Source organism: Elephantulus edwardii, unplaced genomic scaffold (genome assembly GCF_000299155.1).
Source record: "Elephantulus edwardii isolate Elephantulus edwardi_28Jun2011 unplaced genomic scaffold, EleEdw1.0 scaffold00019, whole genome shotgun sequence".
Classification (NCBI taxonomy): Eukaryota; Metazoa; Chordata; class Mammalia; order Macroscelidea; family Macroscelididae; genus Elephantulus; species Elephantulus edwardii.
Genome location: NW_006399769.1, coordinates 6167372 through 6174801, shown reverse-complemented (window position 1 = coordinate 6174801; position 7430 = coordinate 6167372). Strand labels below are relative to the sequence as shown.

The 7430-nt window shown below is 37.6% G+C and overlaps 1 protein-coding gene across 1 annotated transcript in view; it reads left to right on the top strand.

Moving 5' to 3' along the window:
* CAMKMT (calmodulin-lysine N-methyltransferase) overlaps window positions 1-7430 on the top strand; it is a 620355-nt gene that overhangs the window by 420015 nt on the left and 192910 nt on the right. The window lies entirely within an intron of this gene.

The following is a 7430-nucleotide window of genomic DNA, read 5'->3' as shown; positions in this document are numbered from 1 at the left end:
TAATTGGGATGGGTGTGTCAGAGGCATTGCGGTTGGCGCAGGATAGAGCAGGGTTTAGGGCTGTTGTGCATAGGGTCGCTATGAGTCGCAAACAACTCGACGGCACATAACAACAACAACAGTTTGGAAACAGTATACCTGGGGTTCCATGTTCTACCTCTCACGTTCTGGAAATTCCACACATTCTTCTAGAAAACTCCAGGTCTCCCTGTGATCCAGCATAGAAAAGGAGGAGGAGAGAAAATTATATACAACAGGGGGCATCCAGGACTCTAATCTAGTACTAAGGCCAACACTCTCGACTGGTCAAGACTCTATCACACCAGTTGTTGATGTATTTTTTAGTATCACCCTTGTTTGTATGCCGGATGCTGTGCTTATGTCTGCAGGGAATGAAAAGGTAGCTCAAAATTCCTGCTATCAAGTAACTTACAGATGAATTAATAGCAATAATTTTAACAACAGTTGACATTTGTTGAGTCCTCACTTAAAGCCAGACATTGTTACAAATACTTCTATATATCATCTCACATAACTTTTATGATATCACTAGGAGTTTATTTTCTCTCTTTTATAGATTAAAATAAGGGAACCCTAATTAAACAATTTTTCCAAGGTCATAAACAATAAGTAGTGAGACTGTAGTATATTTAATGCCATTTGACTTCTTAAAGAGCATTTGAAAATGCATTTAGAACTCTAACTGTCATCAGTCATTAATCCCCTCAATTTTAGACCCATCATATGTAGAAAGAGGGGACTGGATTACATAATCTCTAAAAGTCTGAAAGATCTAAGATTCTGTTGTTGTTGTTATGTGCCATCAAGTCACTTGCAACTCTGTACAAGAGCCCCAAATCCTGTTCTATCCTGTGCCATCCTCACTTTCTCCAACACACTTACTCCCACCACCCTAATCACTGAATTAATTCATCTCACTGAGGGTCTTCCTCTCCTGTGCTGTCCATCTGTAGAGGTGGTAAAACAAAAGTGTGCATAATTACAATCCAAGGCAGAATGTGGGAAACCCTCTGTAAAAGATATATGCAAAACATATTAGGGATTATGCATAGTCTTCTTTTAAAAATGTTTTGTCTTTTCTCTCATTTTCCTTTTAATGAAAATAACTATGAATGAGAAATTATCATGATTATCTGTTGGAGTGGTTTTGTTTTTTGTTTTTTTAAAAAAAGGTGACATTTGAACTACATCTTGAAGGTGAAAAAAATAGAAGAGAGGCAATTTTGGAAAAGAAGAAAACAAGAACAAATGTTTCACTGGGGAAATGTCAGCTGGATTCAGGGGAACTTGAGTATCTCCTTTGTGCCAGGGACTGTGTGAAGTTCTAAGAACTCAGTGTTAACTAAAATATGCTCCCTGTCTAATGAGGATGACAGAGAAGTAAATCAGCTCCAATAATACAGTGACAGGGGAAAGAGTACATTAAAATCTTTCATCCTTTCAAAAGGTAATTACTGAACGCCTCCTATTTGTTAGATACATTAAAAATACTACAGATACACCAGAGAACAAATTACTCTGATATCTCTGCCTTCAGGTAGCTTATATTCTCATGGGGAAGATAAGCAGAAAATAAATACAATTAATTGCAGAATGTGATAAATACAAGGCATGGAAGAAGGTAGTTACTGCTAAAGTTAGAAAGCTTGGATTGAATTCTAAACAGGTCAGGAAAACCCTACTGAGAAGATACTTTAATACACTGCCAAATGTCATCAAGGACACAGGCTCTGTGATTTTTCACAATAGAAGAATGCTCAAGACACCGAAAATACCACCTGCAAACTCCCTGAGGTTAAAGTCACCAGGCATGTTCAGAGAAGAGCAAGGAAACCAGATTAAAATAAAGAAAGGGCCGGGAGTCTCAGATCGATGATGGAAAGGAAAGAGGGGGAAATTTTGGCGTATGTGTTGACATGTTAAGAAGTGGTTCTAGAGGTGATACAGGGAGCAACTCATGAAAAGTCTTCTAAATCATTTTAAGAAGTTTAAATTTTATGTTGATGCCAGTGGGAGGCCATTGAAGTAACAGATTTGGGTGTCCTCAAAGAATGAATTAGAAAAGTATAAGCCCAAAGTCAAGGACACTGTTGAAGAGGGGCAGTAATCATGTTAGGAGATGATTAACAAAGAAAATGGACTAGAATAGATTGGGGGAGATTTAGAAAGAGAGGTTCTAGAACTTGATGATTGCTTGGATGTGATAACTAAGGGAAAGCAAATACGCCAGACAGTTCCCAGGCTGGATGATGCCAGTGTTAAGTGTGTGGATGACATGACGGACATCATTTAGGGTTGTATTATGTTTGAGGGACAATGGGCATAGTTTACACTAGGCATGTAGATTTAGGAATCCTCTGCATATCCATTTCAATTTTGTCATTACTCAGAAATGCTTTCATGTCTTTTTAGAAACATGTTTGGAGATACTAGTCACATATCAACTTATTTCAGACTTAATTTTGTGTTTATTTATTTGCCAACCAATTGCATGGAAGAAGAGCTCTGATGACTTTGTTGTCTCTAGTTCTAACATTGCATAGCCTACGTATTTTAATATTTTTACACTATTGTCATTTTATTTAGATGACTTCAATCTTTTCTATCACAAACCATAGACCAGTATTAGTGTACATATATACGTAATGCAACAACCTTCTACAATACGTTTCTCTCAACAATATATATCTTTCTAATTGACCAAAACAGGTAATGGTTTCTTAATCACCCACAGTGATGTTTCTTGTTCTCAGGTCAACCTTATTATAGCACTACATTTGAGAAAACTAAGATATCCTCTGAAATGAGTCACCTCATCCTAGGGTTCAACTAACATGAAGAATTACCTTATTTTGGTTAGAAAACCTTAATTAGATTGTATTGGTCTTTTTGGGACTTGATGTATTGCTACACACAGGAGTTAAAAACCTTGATCTTTGCATATCACACAAATCAGGAGAAAACAAATGAAAACATAAATGAACTCACGTTTCTGTATGCAGCTGCTCTGATGAAGACATTTCACACAGGAAGCAGAAAATCAGCAGCATAAAAGTAAGGAGATAATAGCCAATGAAGGGGAGAAGTGATTAATTCAGATCAGGAGAAAGCTGCAGAGTTCAAAGAGACTATGATGAAATTATTAGGGGCTGTTGGAGATGTAATCCATATCTTCTTGTCACATGTGTCCTATGTGATAGTGCCATGAATGTCATGGGAGAAAATGAATGCCTTACAGAAGAAACACATTGAAACTTTATGAAAAATAGCCATGCAACTGACTGATGGGTGTTTGGAGATGGACATGCTTGTTTCTACAGGGAGCTCTCTGCTGCATGGAGTGACCATCTAGAATCCAAAGGCACGTCCCCCCAGAATCTTTGATGATTATTTGACCATAAGAATGGCTCTATAGAAGCTGCCATTTTTCTATATGCATAATGCATTCAAACTATGGTGATACCTCTTGATTACTAAAGTTGAACTGAAAACAAAATATAGCCTAAACCCACCCTTTTTATGTAAGGGAATAGGCCCCACATGTGCTGTCCTCTGTTCCTGGAAAGAAGCAGGTTTAAAAAAAAAAAAAAAAAGTTAACCAGTTTTCTTTCTCTTAAAACAAATCTCTTTTAGCTGCTTGGTTTTTAAATTAAATTATTCTGGAATTCTTGATTAAATATTTACTGTGGGATATAAAGGTTTCTCTAATTTTCCCCAATAATTCATATTGCACCCTCAGCTTACTAAATAGTCTTAATTTTAAGGTTGCCTGGTCATAGATTTAGCTGATGTATGTGACTAGGTGAGAGAACCCACTGTAAATTGAAAAGAGCATTGTAGCTTTAAAAATACAGTGCATTTTCCCCTGAATGAAGCCTTCATGATTTTCTGTAGGGAGGTTGATGATATGGGACAACAGGATTACTTTGTTTTGATTGAGGATTGAATTAATGTTACAGTGACAATTCTTTGTCTGTACACAGGCAACAAATAAATAAGACTGTGATACCAAAATGCAAAGACAGGATAAAGGTAGCTTTTACAGGAACCAAACATAGCTGTAGCAATATAAAACTTTTCTTTATTCAGACATCAAGAGAGTTTCATCTGATCTGTGCTTTTTATCTCATTCCATTTCTCTTATGCAATGCCTTATATACACTTCGAATAGTTAAACTGCTTGTAATGGTTGGCCTTTCATTTAAAAGTAAAAAAAGATGTTCTCTGCTTCAAGCAGCAGGTGTGTTTTTAATCTTTAATAGGTCACCTTCCCAAGTGCAAGCAGGCAAGCTGTTATTGATCAAAGAGGTTTTGTTGGGTAGCTCTCAGATTATTGAGTGACAAACTTTATTGAATTTGACTTAACAGAAGTCAGAAGACAGCTGAAGCATAAGAGCTTGCACTGCCATCAGAGTCATTTTACGACAGCCAGGGAGCAAAGCTCAGAGATGGATACTGAGCTCTCTGCTGGCCCTTGGAGATTAACTGAACAGCCTTCCTACCAATTCCCAAGCCTGTCAGCAGAACCAATTAGATTTTCAACCAGTAGACAAGAAGGGTGGCACTTGGGGACCTTTTTGCTTTAGGTCGAAGGCTTTTCAGACTGCGATGAGATGACATTGATGATGACACGTTGAGCATTGGTTGGTTTTAAGACAAGTTAAATTAGCAGTCTTGAAATGATTCCAACTGTCTCCTGACTTCTCACTGTTGCCATATTCAGTGGATCCTGTCAGGAGCAAGTTGATGACTTAATAGTCTTTCTTGAGTGGATTTGAGCACTTTGGCTGTGTGTTTATGTGTAGTTGTCATGCTTAAAATATTCATATGAAGGTTTGAAATATTTATTTGAAGGCGCCTTCTGCAGAGTTCAGCAGTAAGGCTCTCCGTGCTTCTAGCTACTCTTTTTTTTTTTTTTTTGCTTCTCTAAGCAGTTATTTTGTACAACTATTTCATGTATAATTGATGGCAATGTTCCACATAGTTATTGATAACTTTGTTTAAGACAAAGTTAAGTAGCTTTTTGATATTTTACTTCCTTCTCAAGTGCACTATAATTTGGAACGACTTCTAATAGCTGGGGAGCCATTTGGGGGTTATGAAGGACACTGATATGTTCATTCCAGGACCTTTGATCCAGAAGACTGAGGGAGCATTTAATGGAAGAGAATATAAAGACTGATAGAAACATGATGTGTACTACAAATGTCATTAAGATTGTCATAAATGACAGAAACAGGATATTTTTGAGAAGTTTCACTTTGACCTTGAAAAAGTTACACAGTGTATTTATTTGAGGTACTGAAAATACTTTAAGTCTATATTTGCACTGGTGAGAATCTTTGTCTTCTTAATGTTGACCTTCAATCTATATTGATGACTACAGTCCTTGACTTTCTGCAGCAAATGTTTTAGGTCCTTCTCAGTTTTTAGCAAGCAAGATTATGTTATCTGCATTACGCAGGTTGTTGATGAGTCTTCCTCTAACCTTGGTGTCACATTCCTCCTCACAGAGTCCAGCCTCCCGAATGAACTGTACCACTTATACATTGAAAAGGTATGGAGACAGGATGCATCCCTGACACATTTCTTTCCTAATTTTGAACCATGCAGTGTTTCCCTGCTCTGTTCTGATTACTGTTCCAGTCTAAGCATAGGTTTCATGGCTGTATAAAACACAATAAGAATGAAGGATAGTGTGAAACACAATGTATATAAACTTTGTAAGCAAGCCAAAGTTGTTGTTGTGTGCCGTTGAGTCGCTTGCGACTCATAGCAACCCTATGTACAAGTAACTCCTGCTCTATCCTGTGCCAACCTCACTGTCTCCGACACACATACTCCCACCACCCCAATACAATTTTTAAAAACTGAAATAGTATAGGTTTCGCAGGGACACAATCAAGTGTTCTGGTGGCCTAGTGGTAAGAACCGGTACTGCAATCCAGCGGGATTTCGGAGGTAGTTAATCGCAAAGCAGATTGTCCCTCCTCCCGTGGGTGAACTTGAACCTTGTGATTAACTACCACCAAAACCCCGCTGGAGCTTCAGCTATGGATCGGTTCAGATTTGACAGTAAACAACAGACTAGTCTTAGCTCATTATACTTTATAGCAGTTCCCACATATACATCTGCATATATGAATGAACATGTACGTTATGATCCATGTTTTCAACAAAGCTTGTTCATTTCCACAGTTGCATTATGATGTTATTGCTAATTTCAAACCTCTCAAAAAGTGAAAAATACTTTTAAGTATACAAAATCTTTCAGGGATATATAGAGTGCTTTAGGCTGAACTAGAGTTAAATGCTATCACTACTTTTAAGTGTCTTAGAGTAGTAGGATTATTTTTTGTAGCTCCTATTCACAAACAAAGCATCTTTGGTGTATACACTTAACCCTGGATTTGGAAATTTGACTTTATGGTTTCATACAAATCGTTGCTCTGCGTGACAGCTATAAAGTGTAGGAAATGAATATGCCGGCCTCAGATCATGTTTTCATATGTTTTCTCCATGAGACTTTCTCCAGCAACTGTAATGACACACACCAATGTAACCACCCGCTCATGCCAGTGAACAGTATATTACCTACGGCCAGGTTTGTCCATCCTCCACCCCAATCACTTATTCTCTTGAAGAAAATCTGAGGAATCATATTATTCAGTCCATAAATGTTTCAGTGTATATCTCTAAAATAGAATTATAATACTATTAACACATCTAAAAATATTCAGCAATGATTCCATAATAGCATCATGTTGTTGTGGTGGGCTATAGAGTCAGAATTGACTGATAAGTCCAGAATAAGAGCTGCATAGTACAGTGGTCTGGGAGGGGAGCCTGTATAAGAATGAAAGAACTTTAAAAAAAAAAAAAAGAACGAGGGGGAGCTGGGAGGAAAATGTGCAACAATGAAGGAAGGGGAATCCAAGTTCTTTATACACTTACAATAAATCTCAATTAATAAAAAGATAATTAACTCATAGCTGGCCCTCCAGTGGATTTTCAGAGACAGTAAATAACATGGAAGGAAAGTGCCCAACCTTCTCTTATGGAGGATTCGAACCAGGTGTCTTTGCAATTTCAGAACAGCTTGTTACCATTAGGCCACTAGCACTTCCTGATATCATTATAGCTTTAGTGTTCAAAATGCTATTGTTGTTACCTAGAGTTACCAATGACTAACATTTTGATACATTTCTTTACTTTTTTTTTTATCTAAACTGAAACTGAGGAGGACCTCATGCACTTGCTGCGAAGGGGTCAAGGACTGCAGCCTTCAGTATGGACTGAGGCTCAATGTCAAGAAGACAAAGATTCTCACCACTGGACCAATTGGCAGCATCAGGATGGATGACGAAGAGATTGAGATTGTTCACAGCTTCAGTTTGCTCGGCTCCACA